We start from the raw sequence: 16,292 nt of genomic DNA on the forward strand, positions 1-16,292 counted from the left end.
ACCTTACCACATTTTTAAAACAATCAAATCAAACAATCTCTGTCATCTGGTTGGTTCGCGTGTCAGCCTCAACTACACCACCACAGACCCTGCCCATGGTTTGGTCACTGTTAGCTTGCAAACGACTCCAACTCACTGCACACCCCCGAAGCAGTGTGTCCCAATCAGGAATGTAAACAGAGCTGATAAGCAGTTCTCTGCCTTCCTTTGACCATCCACTAGTGGCTGATTCAATCACAATATCCAAATCATAATCCTCATCATTACCATTATCATTGGCAGCACATTAATTTTCATAAATTGCACGGAAAATCATTCAACATTTTCTTAAGCGGGTTTCACAAAGTCTTTTGATTAACTTTGGTCACACTTGTCCAGGGAAATTATCCCCGACCCATAATTTCCTTTATAAAACAGACAATATCTTTTTCCTTCAATGATATATCAACATCCTGTCAACATCATATCCGACATTGTACATTATTGATTTCCAGAATCTTTAGACATAGCTGTCTTTATCATCAACACTAATTACAGAACAAGTACATATCTAACATTCGGAAGCCGTGCTAAATAAGCAAGCACTGTTGCTGTACTCCTAGTATAGCCGGACCCTCAGTCACTCCTCAGTTATTAGATACAGACATCGTCTACAATCATAAATACCAGGATATATGCATTCGTTTTTTTATAAAACTATAATTTCCAATTCCTTTTATAATAAACGAAGGTTGATGGTTAATCCATCTTTTCACTACCCCCACTATCGACCCTTTAGGTTCAAAAACACAATGGTTATCAAACTAAAACTAAACATCATCTGCAAATCTCTTTAAAGTGAGAGCTTCAGAGCAGAGCTGCTTACATTCGCTCTCTTCTGTCTCACTATTTGTGTCATGACTGTTCAGTTACTATTCATACAACTGAATAGTACTACATTCCATCCTACATGAACTACATTCATTAACACTGGTTCGAGCTTATTCTTCTATCAAATGGTTAGTCTGCAGATTCAACTTAACATTATCATTATTCCCCTCTGTCCCACTTATCTTTTACCGTTTCACAGAAACCACAGGATTATATTACTCATATCTCAGTCCCTAAATTACACAGACAGCTATCATAGCCGCTTGCACCTTCAACTATAAAAATATGGCAATCTATTCTTCAATACCCTTGTTTTCATAACATTAATACAATAAAGCACATTCACATCATTATTTCAATCATCATTTTATCACTAAAATATAGAATTTTCCCCATTCTGCTTGATAAAACTTTTCATACCATTTCAACTTACTTTGACTTAACAGGCGTTCATAAATGGTTCCATGAATTCTATCTTTCCCTACATGCCAGTTCCTTCTGCATTTACTTTCATTCTCTTTTATCTGCTTCTTCAAGCCAGCAATTCTGTTCACAATTTTTTACACAGACATGTAATTCTTTTTTTTTTCATTTGACCGAAAACTGGTGTTTGAAAATTAGCTAGCTTACCGTTATATGACCCCATATTGGCTCATTTGGCTGTTTTCTATTTCTGTGGATTTACGACGTCTAATAATCTGTTGGAGGTCTCCGACAGATCTGATTTCTTAACCCAAGATCAGTTAAGGGTGCACTCTCTAGTGCTTTATCTATCTGCTTGAAATCTCTTGATCCGGCTGCCCGATCTCAATCAGTTCCAGATTAAAGTCCACCTGAAATCTCTTGACCTGTTGCCAGATCTCAATTAATTCTGGACTGCAATCTGCCTGAAATCTCTTGATCTGGCCCCAAATCTCAATTACTTCCAGATTTTCATGAGAACTCAGTGCCCACTTGAAATCTCTTGATCTGGCTGCCCGATTTCAATTAATTCCAGATTAAAGTCCACCTGATATCTCTTGACCTGTTGCCAGGTCTCAATTAATTCTGGACTGAAATCTGCCTGAAATCTGGAAATTTTACTGCCACCCTCTTCCTGACCATTTGCTATGTGTGTGTGTGTGTGTGTGTGTCTTTGTTCCCACCAGGTATGCAAATATTCCAGGAGAGAAAATACATGATTGAATTGAAAGAAAAACCTACACAATGTCTAAATAAAAACTAAAATATTAATTTTTTTCACAACACTAGTAGCTACAATGTGAAGTTTATGCAACAATAATATGCTTACTATTATGAGTGTAAATGTCTTACCTTAAAAATCTTTCTCATCTTCAAATCGCCGCCTTCTAATTCTTCTGAGGTAAATCCAAGGTAAACAGCACAGCACAAACACAGTCTTCCAAACAGTCTTCCAAACTCGATGAAAAGCAGAGGAGTACTGAAGTCTCTGATTCTTTGTTTGGAGGTAATGAGGGCGTTTACAGGTTCGAGTTCCTTCACGTGGACGATTTGCATGCGAATCCCTCGTGCTTGTGTGGGTGTGGTCGCATTAGAGCTAATGAGGATGCGTTTGATAAACTGTACATCTTGTTGCTTTCATACAGATTACTTAAACAGAGAATATTTGTTTTTGATATGATTTACATCATTTAAAAATAGAGACTTCAAGCTTTGTAAAGACATATGTCTCATGTCAGTGTAGCCAGCATTCGCTGAGTTACAGATCATTTTCTGTCGCGTTTCAGAATGAACTTCACATTGAAAGAGACGGCAGAACGCACATCATGTTTATTTTCTTTATTTTACGAAAAACACAACATTTTGTTTTTATTATTAGTGCACACAAATAAAAGACATTTAACAGTTTTGAATGATGTATAACACTTGCCTGTATGACAAAAATGTGTGTGGGGTAAGACAAGGTTGTTCTCTATCAGGGTTATTATATACTCTCGCTATAGAACCACTTTTAAGTGTTTAAAAGAGAGCTTTAGAAGGGGTGCCTTTACAAAATGGTAAGACTTCTTTATGTCTGTCTGCGTATGCAGATGATTCAATTCAATTCAATTCTATTTATTGTCACACATCGTATACACAAGTGTACCGACGGTGAAATTCTTAGGTGCAAGTCTCTGAACATTGCAGTATAACAAACAAATGAGAGAGATGTTATTATAATGATTAATAAGCTAAATTATGTAGACTTATTACTAAAGACATTGAAGTACCAAATCTTCCAAATGGTTTATGTTGGACAAGAGATGGTTTGAAATATTTGGGAGTATATTTAGGTAATGAGACAGTAGCTCAAAAAAATTGGATGGGAACCGTTGAAAAGCTTAAGAGCCGACTGATGAGAAATGGGTTGAACCAAATTTATCATACAGAGGACGTACTTTGGTTATTAACAATTTGTTGACTTCCTCTTTGTAGCACCGGATGACTTACATTGATCATCACTGAATCATAATTATAATCATACACTGTTCGTTCGTTGGCCAGAGGGGAACTGGCCCCCCGACTGAGCCTGGTTTCTCCCAAGGTTTTTTTTCTCCATTCTGTCACCTGATGGAGTTTTTGTTCCTTGCCACTGTTGTCTTTGTCGCCTTTGGCTTTTGGCTTTTCTTAGTTGGGGACAATTAATATTCAACAATATTATTGATCTGCCTGCATTGACACCATTATGTGAGAATTGAACTGAGTTGGATTTTATATATATATATATATATATATCACCGCTCTGGAGAAAACAGTGATGTCATCGTCCAGCTCAGTTCAATTCTCATATAATGAGAATTTAAGTAATGAATACATGTTGTTAACAAATGATTAGGATATATTGAAAATTTAGCATGGGTGCATTTTGATTCAGAGTTCGCTTCATCTGAAGTCATTGCAGGGGTATGGATTCATACATATTCAGAGGTGTTGGGGCATCTGAAAATAAATAATTGTAAATAAATATCTTACTTTTGTTTGGAACTGTTGAGTGAGCGTCTACTGGGTCAAGAGATAAAGAGGTCAAGTCTTTGCCATTTTTTATTTATTTATTTATTTAAATTTGTTATTTCTCCCCCAACCCTAGACTGGGGTGAGTACTTAACAGTACAATATCAGGTTATTTTTGAAATTTGGATCATAATTTAAAATGCTAGGAAATGTAACAGTCCCGTAGTCCTTCCCTAAATTCTTTTCACTTGGAAATATGACAGATTAAAGAATTAAAATTATTTACCAAATACCATCCCAGTTTGTCACTGGTTTAAAGTGAGGCTATTTCATAATTTTAAAAAAATGGCAGTTATATTTATCCATTGAACCCAGAAAATACAAGAAAAAGATCAAAATTATAATAAATTTTTAATTTTAAAATCAGTTTTTGCTGTGTTGAGTGATGGATCTGACAGTTGACTGAAAGACTGACAAGCAGATGTTATCAGTAAATCTTAGTGAATCTATTTTCTGCATCCTGCTTTATTCACATTATATAAGTAATGTCATGCAAATGTATGTATGCTAATGATAAATAAAGCATGCACATTGCTGGTAATAATGCATAGAATGTGATGGTTGCATGTTTGTAAAGCAGTATATGATCCCACCCAAATGTTGTTCCTGGTGTTCAAAAAGAGACCAAATCCTTTTAAAATGAACTTACTTTGTTTTAAAAATGATTATCAAAACCCAAAACTCTCACATCTATCATATCTAACTGATCACATCTACAACCAAACTTCCATTGTACAAACAATCTGCTGGAGTGTAAAAAGGAAGTAAAAACGATTTGATCCGGTTGCCCTTTCAGAATAAGGGGAACACTTTCCCATGATGATTTCAGAAAGGCAAACAAAGAAGTGGCAGGGTGGAGCTCAGGTTCCTAAAGGTTACTGAGATGCCTGATGCATGTTGTAAAAGTGATTAGGTGATAAGGGATGAGAAAAAATGGCATACAGTGATTTAGATAATTATATTAACATGTAATAAGGGGCATGTTGTGATGGAAATTACTTCACACATGGACATCCTGTAAAAGTTTCTTTGCATAGATATATTTGTAGCCTATACATAGTTTTGATTGTTTTCAAAAATACACTTGAGTTACACACGGAATGTTTGAATCTTTATTGCATGGTTTTCTTCTATTTTTAGATTATTCTCAACATCTTGGCTGGTAAAAGAAAGTACAGTAATCTTTTATTTATTTATTTGTTTGTTTATTTATTTAACAGGGACAATGCAGTCAAACATAGTTACAATACAAATCCTGTAACTGATGCACAGCATATAGAGTTTATAGCTAATGTCTTTATAGCTAATAGCTAATCTTAAACTCCTGTCCCCGGTTGGGATTTTCTAAGTACATTATAAAACAGATACATACAAGTATAAAACATTCACATTTCTTCAAACAAGCACTCACTCACTCACTCCCACCAACAGAAAAATTACAATATTTAAAAAGGGCTACAGTTTTGGTTTGTCTTTAGCCACAACTTAAGCCTGGAAGTTAACTTTAAGTCAGATATGATCTTAATGTCAGATGGTAACGAGTTCCAGAACTTACAGCTCCTAAAAGAAAAGGCTGTCTGTGCAAAGCTTGTCCTACAGTATGGTGTTGTACATTTATGATTTGTGGTGCTTCTGGTGACTCCTTTGCTGTTCTGTATTTGAATAAATTTGCTAAGTGGTTCAGGTGCTAAATTATGAATATTACACTTAAAAATTGATTTAAGAAAACACAAATTATTACTGAAGCTTAATAAATTAAATTTCTTAAGGATATGACAGTGATGGTAACAGATTAGCTTTTTATCCATCATTTTTATTGCTTGATTGTAAAGTGAACCAATGTTTACTTTAAATGTTGTTTTCAGAACGCAAACCCTCCATGAGTCCTCACAAAACACCGTATTCATCCACTTGTTTAGAATAACATAACATGCAGCACAGGTTCATAGATGGATCTTGACATGTTCCGGCTGCGGTCAGTGTAGAAAGTCTGTATTTGTTGGTATGAGTCAATGATAACACAGAATGTAAATGACTGCGTTTAATCCAAACATTCGATAACTGGCATCCGATACAGACCAGATAGAAGTGCACCAAAACCACCGGGCATTCTGACTGGTTGAGACAACCCACTACGGTGGCCCATAATAAACAAACTGCATAATCATTTAACCAAACGCCTACATCCCTTCCTTTTAGTCTTTAGCCCTATCAAACAAGGCAACACTGGTAAACATGTCTTTGCAACATAACTAAAACAAATAAGGTTAAATGAATACCTCATATTGCACTTTAACATTTAGGCCTCTTCATAGTCTACTAAATCACCAAGGGTGTTTAAGTCCATGAAATGTCACAATACTGAACACGCTGAATAGCTGGGATGAAATTACACCAGGAAGAATTTTTTTTTTTTTTTTTTTTTTTTTTTTTTTTTTTAACATGTATTTGGGATTTGGTCTGCAGATGCGACCTGAACGTGTGGTGTATTGTGTGTCGTGACTCTCGATGGGTGAGTGCGCTGCTGGCTTGGGCTGGGGGGAGGGTGGGTGTTGGGGTTGCACAGTGTTTGGTGTCGGCATTTGTGGTGAAGGAAAACTGTCCACTGTAGGGGGGCAGGTGTCCTGAGGGTCTGGGTCGTCCAGGAGCTGCGGTGGTGGCGGCTCAACCACAGGGAGTATGTGGCGGCGATTTCTCCTATAAGTCTTCCCATCTGCTTGAACTATGTAGGACCGTGGTTCCCTACTCATCTCCTTCACCGTTCCAAGTTTGTCGTAGCCTTTCGCTGTCTGCATGCGGACCACTTGTCCCTCTGCCAGCGGCTGTAGTGGGTGGCTCGACTTGTCATAGTAGCGCTTCAGCGTGCGCCTTTTGTTGAGGAGTTGAGCGGTGACTTGCTTGACATTCCTCGTGGTAGGCTCCAGCAGTTTAGTGCTCACCGGAATTGCTGCACGAGTTTGGCGAGACATGAGGCGCTCGGCCGGAGAGCCTAATGTTGGGTCACGGGGAATGTTTCTGAGGTTCAGGATATTGAGAAACACATCGGACCCGTCCCTGTGTGATTTCTCCATGAGTTGCTTGGCACTGCGGACAGCTCTTTCCGCGAGTCCATTTGACTGGGGAAACTCTGGGCTGCTTGTGGTATGAGTAAAATCCCATTGTTCAGCAAAATCCTTGAACTGTTGGCTGGTGTATTGTCTAGCATTGTCAGTGATGAGTATGTGAGGTGTACCATGTACCGAAAAGTGTCTTTTTAATTTGGATATGACGGCTGATGAGGTTAAGTCTCGAAGGAGGTCGACTTCAAACCAGCCGGAATATGAATCCACGAGAACTTGATAATGTTTGCCATGCCATTCAAGAATGTCTGCGGCCACTGTGGACCATGGCAGATCTGGAACAGGGTGGAGCTGGAGGGGCTCTTTCGGCTGATGTGACTTTGTGCTATTGCATACTGCACATGAGAGCAACTCTTCTGTGATGTTCTTTGACATTGTAGGCCAAAAGATTACACCTCTAGCTCTACGCTTGGTTGCCTCAATACCTGGGTGGCCTTTGTGTACAATGTTGATGTACTCCTTGCGCAGGGATCGGGGAATGACGGATTTATGGCCTTTCATGATGATACCATCCTCCACTGTCAGCTCATCTCTGTATGGAAAAAAATGGCTGATGGCAGACTGGAGCTGGCTTTCTCTGGTGGGCCATCCGCGTCGAATGATAGTGGCAAGAGTTTGTAGCACCTCATCCTCTGCTGTGTGTCTACGGAGTTCCTCCAGGCGTGTTGAGGAAATGTAGCTCACGCTCATGACTTCGTAGTCACTGTTTTCCACGGGGCTCTGTGGTGCTTGTGAGCTGGGAGCTCTTGAGAGGGTGTCTGCCAGATACATGTACTTGCCCTTTTTGTAGACTAGGCTGATGTCGTAGCTTTGCAGGCGAAGCAACATTCTCTGGAGACGGGCAGGAGCGGCATGGATGGGCTTTTTCATGATGGTCACTAAAGGCTGGTGGTCGGTTTCTATGATTGTGGGCTTTCCGTAGACATAGTCTTTGAATTTTGTGCAGGCAAACACAACAGCCAGAAGCTCCTTTTCTATTTGGGCATATCGCGTCTCTGTGTCTGTGAGAGCACGTGACGCGAAGGCTACTGGTCTACCGTTCTGTAAGCATGCTGCTCCTAGTCCATAACATGACGCGTCACAAGTCAGTGTAACTGGGTCTTTGACATTGTAGTATGCCAGTACTGGTGGGCTGGACAGGCATGATTTGAGGCGCTCGAAAGCCTCTTGGTGCTGTTGAAACCAGCACCATGCTGTCTCTTTGCGAGTGAGTTTCCTAAGGGGCGCTGCGATGTCGCTGAGATTTGGGATGTACTTGCTGAGGTAATTGACCATGCCCAGGAAGCGTTGTAGTGCGGTCAAATCCATTGGGACTGGCATGTCGTTGATCGCTGCAGTTTTAGACGGGTCTGCTTTTAGGCCTTCGCTTGTGAAGATGTGGCCTACGTACGCTACCTGGCCCAGGCGAAATTTACACTTGTTCGGGTTTAACCTGAGATTGACTTCCCGTGCCCTTTCGAGCACCTTTCTCAAGTTGGCGTCGTGTTCGGCCACTCCGCGGCCTCCTATGATGATGTCATCGACAATGACTGAGCAGGGATAACCCGCAAACAGTTGTTCCATGGAGCGCTGAAATACTTCATTTGCGGAATTTATGCCGAAGGGCATCCTTAGAAATCTGTAGCGCCCAAATGGAGGGCTGAATGTGGTCAGCAGTGACGATTTCTTGTCGAGACGTATCTGCCAGAACGAATTCTTTGCATCCAGGACAGAAAACACTGTTGCCCCAGACATTTGCGCTGCCACCTCTTCGACGCTGCGCATTGGGTGATGGGGTCTTTTCAGTGCAGTGTTGAGGTCTTTGGGGTTGATACATAGTCTGATTTCTCGCTTATCCTTCTTATGTGCTGCTACCATGGACGACACCCAGTCGGTTGGTTCTGTGACTGGTGTTATGACACCCACGCATTGCATTCGTTCAAGTTCAGCTTTAACTCTTTCTTGCATTGCAACGGGGATACGGTGAGCTGGGCGGACCACAGGCTGTATGCTGGTATCCAAAATCATGGAGTATGTAACCGGAAGTTCTCCTAACTCGTTGCTGAACAGGTCTTTGTACTGTGTAAATGTCTGTGAGCTAAAGTCCGTGCTGCTCTCCACGCTGATCTGGTGGACGTCTAGACTCATTTTCACAACCCCCATGTCCATGCACGCACGAAATCCTAGCAGTGGTTGCACTGCTCTGTTCACAATGAAAAACGGCAGTGAGTGGTTCTGCTCCTTTAGGCAGCACCGCAGTGTGGCGATTCCACTGGTCTCAATTCTGGTGCCTCCATAAGCAACAAGGCTAGCTGCTTTCTTCTGCTTTACAAGTTGTTCGCTGCCATTAAGCCTTCTGAGGGTGTCCAGTGACATCACATTGCATTTTGCTCCTGTGTCCACTTTCATCTCTGTGGGCTTGCCGTTTATACGCATTGTGACAAATCCTTCATCCTTTTCAATGGCTTTTAGATTCACGCAATCAACCTGACTGTCAACTTCAACGCCGTCCACATAAAACGTTCCATCTTCACATGTTTGTTCCTCTATTTCTATCTCGTTAACGCTCTGTCTGCCAGTTTTCTGTCTAGGAGGTTGCCTATCTTGTCTGCACGGTTTAGACTTGCAGTAACTTTTAAAGTGGTTAAACTTTTGGCAACTGTGACACTGTTGTCCGAATGCTGGACACCTTTCCCGCTTAGCTGCGTGGCTGCCTCCACAATTGTTGCACCTCGTGATAGTCTGTGAGGAGGGCTGGGGCTTTGGCCACTGCATTCTGTTTGAAACTAGCTTAACTGCATTCACGCTGGCAGAGTTACTTTGCGATGCTAACGTCTTGCTACTTTCCTCGGTCATCTCGTGTATCCGACAGATTGAAATGGCTTTGGCAAGTGTTAGCTCGCTGTCCCTTAACAGAGCTTTTCTCAACGTGTCGCTGGTAACGCCACACACGATGCGGTCGCAGATTAGCTCCTCTGTTAGGTCTCCAAAGTGGCAGCCTTTAGCCTTAATCCTTAAATCACTAATGAATGATTCAATGCTCTCACCTTGTTTCTGACCTCTGGCATGAAATTTGTGTCTTTCCATAGTCCTGTTGTTTTGAGGATTGCAGATTTCCCGAAACTTTTTCTTCAAACATTCGGGGTCCTCTCGAGATTCAGCAGGGGTAATGATCCTTCCGCCATCTCCTGGCGCGCGCACTTCAGCAGCGTAGGCAAAAGAACGCTCTCGTTCGATGGCGTCTGGACCGGCAATGTTGAGAAGGATATAAGCTTGGGTTTTTGTTGACTTGTCCGAATGTGCGGCAGCAATAAAAATATCGTACTCCCTCTCAAAAATACGCCAATTCTCGGCGATATTTTCATCAAAAACGAGAGGGTCGGGTCTGCGAAATCCATCCGCCATCACGTTGGGTAGAGGAAAACAACGTTGTCAACTGGCGATAGCTACGCTAGCGCGGTCCAATGCAACAGGTTGTTCAACGACGACAGAGAAAGAAAGAAAAAACACTCACTGGCGAGAGGTCCGTACTCGCTTCTGGCACCATGTAGAAAGTCTGTATTTGTTGGTATGAGTCAATGATAACACAGAATGTAAATGACTGCGTTTAATCCAAACATTCGATAACTGGCATCCGATACAGACCAGATAGAAGTGCACCAAAACCACCGGGCATTCTGACTGGTTGAGACAACCCACTACGGTGGCCCATAATAAACAAACTGCATAATCATTTAACCAAACGCCTACAGTCAGGACCCTCCTGTTAATATAGCTGTCAGTCCGGATAAAACTCGTTTTTATACTCACAACTGCCATGACATGAACTGACCACTCCCTTTTTTTTATTTCACTATGCTTTATTATTTATTTGTTACATTTTCCTGTTACTTCTAATAGCAAAATCACTTCGAAGGGCCTTTAAAAAATAACAAAGAAAAAAAAAACTAAACTGTCAATGTGAAGTCAGTCACATTCTCCAGTCTGCACATAAACAAAATTCCACATACATAGAATCAAGCTTGGGGCTCCCTCTCTTGGCCATGAACAAAACTTACATATAATGTATTTACAGTTTTTTACAATCACTTTGTTACTATTTTCAGAACCTTGATGTCATTTTTCATAACTCTAGACACAAAACTCCAATGATCAAAAAGCACATTTTTCAAAACTCTAACCCTTTTCTCAATTGCTTGGATACAATACACATAAAACTTAGATAATTTGTTCATTCAACAAAGATCACCTGTTCAATATGACACAACTTAACATCAAAGTACTACTATTTCAAAAGGCAATTCACACATTACATTTCAAATGAGTGTCTATTCATTTCCTTACAATGATCTAACTATCAATTGATACAACTGCTCAAAATGATAAGTAACTGTTGCATTACTCTTAATGCATAGTTGTATGGAAACAGACACACAATCTTCCATGTTTACAGTAAATCATGAAAGTTTCAAGATAATGAGATTCATTGTCACCAATTAGCATGGCATGAACCAATTTGACTACAATATCCATGGATGTAGCCTAATATTTTATCATACTGTAATGCTTCATCAGACACTGTGTCTATGGTGCCAAATACTGTACCACCTTTTCAGACTATGTACAGTATTGACAGTACAGTACTGTATAGATGCAGGCCCTTGTAACTGCGTGTCCAATTCTGCCAATCACAGCAGAGCAGTGTCAGGCCTGGACTCGCCATGCCAAAGGTTTTTTCCAAGATGTCATTTTCCAACATCCATTGTGATGTAGATGAGAACCTGTGGCCAAATCCACAACACAGAGTTGATGACAGTGTAGAAGTACAGTAATCACTCCTGTTTAGTTTCTTACAGCAAGTTGAGGAACACTGCATTTGATGTTTTACAGTACTGTCTTTTCTTTTCTATTTCATAGCTAATTATTTTTGCTTTGATTCAAAAAACCATGTTGTGATTGTACTGTAGTGTTTTGCATCAATATATTACAAACTTTGTTCACAATGATTCCACTGTGTCTGTAATATTCTCTCTACTACTGCAGTACTTTTACAGAGATGTATTTACTGTACATGTAGTACCATAATGAAACCTGTATCACCTATTTTGCTCTACAATATTTAATGATTGTACGAACAATGACACAGTGAAACTATCGGTTGCTTGTGTGTGGGTGATCTATAGTTATGTTTGAATGGTATTTCACAGTTAATTTGTTTTTTGAACCAATGATTGTGCAAGTGCAAGATTTCTTTAAAGATGTGAATGCACAATGCAATGTTTTGAACATTAGACAGCCTGTGTTACAAGTGATTATCGTTTTGAGTTTTGTGTCTAGAGTTTTGAAAAATGACATCAAGGTTCTGAAAATAGTAGCAAAGTGATTGTAAAAAACTGTAAAAAAACAGTCCTTAATATCATTAATCTAGCAAATAATTAAGAAGCAAATATAAGTAAGACATGTCAAGTCATTATTATTTGTATAGCACTTATAACAATTCATGTTGTTTCAAAGAACTTTGCAGAATATTTTGCCTTGGTCTCTAAAAGGCACCAAGAGAGTAGGCCAAAAGCAACTGCTACACTAATTTCAAATAATAATAATGATGATAATAATAGTGATAATGATAAAATAAAATAAAAAAATAATAAAAAAAATTTATAAAATAAATACATAAACATCATAAGATGTTTGGGTAGTGGAGGAAAAATTCCTCTCCTACTCTTTCTTAACAATGTGTGTACATAGTGTATTACAGTTTTATGTAATTATTTATTGTTTACTGTGCTATTATTGACGAAATAACTGTGCTGTTGTCTGCCATCAGCTTTATCACCCTGTAGCCCAAGATTGGCTACCCAGAGAAGCTAAGCAGGGTTGAGCCTGGTTAGAACCTGAATGGAAGACCTCCTGGGAAAACTAAGATGCTGCTGGAAGAGTTGTTAGTGAGGCCAGCAGGGGGTGCTCACCCTGTGGTCTGTGTGGGTCCTAACGCCCCAGTATAGTAATGGGGAAATTATACTGTCAAAAAGCACCGTCCTTCAGATGAGACGTTAAACAGAGGTCCTTTCGTGGGCTGTCTTCTGGCCATATTTTTCATAAATAGAGAAAACGTTGGGTGCGGACCCTCATCGTCAGGCTCTGAAGCCCACCGAGTTCGGCCAAGGACAGCAAAGGCGGAAGAGACCGGGAGCAAGCAGTGTCACTTCTCCAGTGTTTTCGCTTAGGCATAGCAGCCACAAGTGCCTTCTAAAATGCTGTCTTGGCAGCGGTGGGATTCGAACCCACACCCCGAAGAGACTGGAGCCTTAATCCAGCGCCTTAGACCGCTCGGCCACGCTACCTTGTGAGGGCACTTTCCGTGGGTCATTTTCGCCAATTTTTTCTTTTAATGTCTCTCTTCTCCACAGTTAAATCCGTCGAAATTCTACGTGCCTTGAAGGAGCACCTCGACAGGTGGAAAGGCCTCCTAAATACAGGGGGGGCGCAGTTACACTCCTGGAGGCCCCCCTCCCTGCAGATTGCAATTCCATCTCTAATCAAACACACCTGAATTACCTAATCAAAGCCTTTGGGCCATCCTCCAAAATGGCAGCCAGCTGTGTCGCAGTTAAACTCAAAATCATGAGGTACCTGTCAGATCACCAAAAAAATCTCAATGAGTCAAATTGGCTAACTCCATCATTATAGACTAGACATTTGTTATTATTATGTTTAAATTCATTTTTGAAGTGACATTATTGCTGTCCCTGATTCAAGAGGGTGCAGATTTTCAGCCGCTTTTGCGCCTTTTCGGAGCACACTTAAGGTGTCTGGCCCTCTTTAAAATCACTGCTGGCAGCGGTGGGATTCGAACCCACACCCCCGAAGAGACTGGAGCCTAAATCCAGCGCCTTAGACCCCTCGGCCACGCTACCCTGACGTGGCTCGATTCGTGGGCCGTTTTCTGGCCATTTCTTTTTTCAAAGGAAACGAAAAGCGGCAGGGTTTGGAAGAGACCGGGAGCAAATTCATAGCCCACCGGTAGAACTTACGGTTCGATCATCAAGATGACACGGGTTCAAATCCCGATCAAACATGGTCTACTGTAAATTTTATATTTATTAATGCAGAGAGATTTGTCTAGCTCTAAAACTCTGTTACACCATACAGTTTTTTGCTTATATTTATAAAATAAAATTACCATGCATTTCCATTTTACACTAAGCACCCAGTGTCACTTCTCCAGTGTTTTCGCTTAGGCATAGCAGCCACGAGTGCCTTCTAAAATGCTGTCTTGGCAGCGGTGGGATTCGAACCCACACCCCCGAAGAGACTGGAGCCTTAATCCAGCGCCTTAGACCGCTCGGCCACGCTACCTTGTGAGGGCACCTTCCGTGGGCCATTTTCGCCAATTTTTTCTTATAATGTCTCTCTTCTCCACAGTTAAATCCGTCGAAATTCTACGTGCCTTGAAAGAGCATCTCGACAGGTGGAAAGGCCTCCTAAATACAGGGGGGACGCAGTTACACTCCTGGAGGCCCCCCTCCCTGCAGATTGCAATTCCATCTCTAATAAAACACACCTGAATTACCTAATCAAAGCCTTTGGGCCATCCTCCAAAATGGCAGCCAGCTGTGTCGCAGTTAAACTCAAAATCATGAGGTAGCTGTCAGATCACCAAAAAAATCTCAATGAGTCAAATTGGCTAACTCCATCATTATAGACTAGACATTTGTTATTATTATGTTTAAATTCATTTTTGAAGTGACATTATTGCTGTCCCTGATTCAAGAGAGTGCAGATTTTCAGCCGCTTTTGCGCCTTTTCGGAGCACACTTAAGGTGTCTTAAATCCAGCGCCTTAGACCCCTCGGCCACGCTACCCTGACGTGGCTCGCTTCGTGGGCCGTTTTCTGGCCATTTTTTTTTCATTAATAGATTAAACGTTGGGTGCGTACCTTCATCGTCAGGCTCTGAAGCACGCCAAGTTCGGCCAAGGAAAGCAAAAGCGGCAGGGTTTGGAAGAGACCGGGAGCAAGCATTGGGTGCTTCTCAATATCCCTCCTCGTCTCCTCGATCCTCCGTCCTCCATCCTATGACCCGGAAACCGATCGAGCTCAGCCATCTTGAAGGACATCTCAATTCTCTAATTGCACCGCGAGGAGGCGAGGATCGAGGAGTGAGGAGGCTTCCAGAGGATATATGAGCGAGGATGCACAGTTGCATGCTTTGCGGAAGTGTTTTATCGACTAAAGGTTACGCACGTATAAATTCTCCTCCCCCTTCACGTCGGTCACAATCATTTTAATTTATACTTTACCATTGCAGTTTATATAAACCACACATCTCACATATTTCAATAGGGTATCTTGCTATATTATTATTTATTACTAATTTCTTAAATAACCAAACTTCAACAACACAAGGGCAGATCCTTTGAGCGCTGCTGATGACGCAGTGAAGTGACGCTCGAGTGGTCAAGTATTCCAAAGTATAAAAAAACGTTCATTCGATTCCTCTGTCCTCATTTTCTTTCCTTGCAACCTTCCCTCGCATCCTGCAGGGGGTGGAGCTGAGACGCGAGGAAAGGAAGCGAGGAAAGGAAACGAGGATGCACAAATAAGAATTGAGAAGCACCCAGTGTCACTTCTCCAGTGTTTTCGCTTAGGCATAGCAGCCACGAGTGCCTTCTAAAATGCTGTCTTGGCAGCGGTGGGATTCGAACCCACAGCCCCAAAGAGACTGGAGCCTTAATCCAGCGCCTTAGACCGCTCGGCCACGCTACCTTGTGAGGGCACCTTCCGTGGGCCATTTTCGCCAATTTTTTCTTTTAATGTCTCTCTTCTCCACAGTTAAATCCGTCGAAATTCTACGTGCCTTGAAGGAGCACCTCGACAGGTGGAAAGGCCTCCTATATACAGGGGGGACGCAGTTACACTCCTGGAGGCCCCCCTCCCTGCAGATTGCAATTCCATCTCTGCTCAAACACAACTGAATTACCTAATCCTCCATCCTCCAAAATGGCAGCCAGCTGTGTCGCAGTTAAACTCAAAATCATGAGGTAGCTGTCAGATCACCAAAAAAATCTCAATGAGTCAAATTGGCTTACTCCATCATTATAGACTAGACATTTGTTATTATTATGTTTAAATTCATTTTTGAAGTGACATTATTGCTGTCCCTGATTCAAGAGGGTGCAGATTTTCAGCTGCTTTTGCGCCTTTTCGGAGCACACTTAAGGTGTCTGGCCCTCTTTAAAATCACTGCTGGCAGCGGTGGAATTCGAACACACGCCCCCGAAGAGACTGGAGCCTAAATCCAGTGCCTTAGA

The 16,292-nt window shown here is 41.4% G+C and overlaps 3 non-coding genes across 3 annotated transcripts; all 3 read right to left on the reverse strand.

The window, feature by feature from the left end:
• Window positions 1-13,815: 13,815 nt before the first annotated feature.
• Window positions 13,816-13,897, reverse strand: trnal-uag (transfer RNA leucine (anticodon UAG)). The gene has a single exon. It is a non-coding gene; the product is annotated as a tRNA-Leu (tRNA).
• Window positions 13,898-14,257: 360 nt separating this feature from the next.
• trnal-aag (transfer RNA leucine (anticodon AAG)) lies at window positions 14,258-14,339 on the reverse strand. The gene has a single exon. It is a non-coding gene; the product is annotated as a tRNA-Leu (tRNA).
• Window positions 14,340-15,665: 1,326 nt separating this feature from the next.
• Window positions 15,666-15,747, reverse strand: trnal-aag (transfer RNA leucine (anticodon AAG)). The gene has a single exon. It is a non-coding gene; the product is annotated as a tRNA-Leu (tRNA).
• Window positions 15,748-16,292: the final 545 nt, after the last annotated feature.

The sequence above is a fragment of the Rhinichthys klamathensis genome, unplaced genomic scaffold (assembly GCF_029890125.1).
Source record: "Rhinichthys klamathensis goyatoka isolate OS25496 unplaced genomic scaffold, OSU_Roscu_1.1 h1tg000035l_1, whole genome shotgun sequence".
Taxonomy (NCBI): Eukaryota; Metazoa; Chordata; class Actinopteri; order Cypriniformes; family Leuciscidae; genus Rhinichthys; species Rhinichthys klamathensis.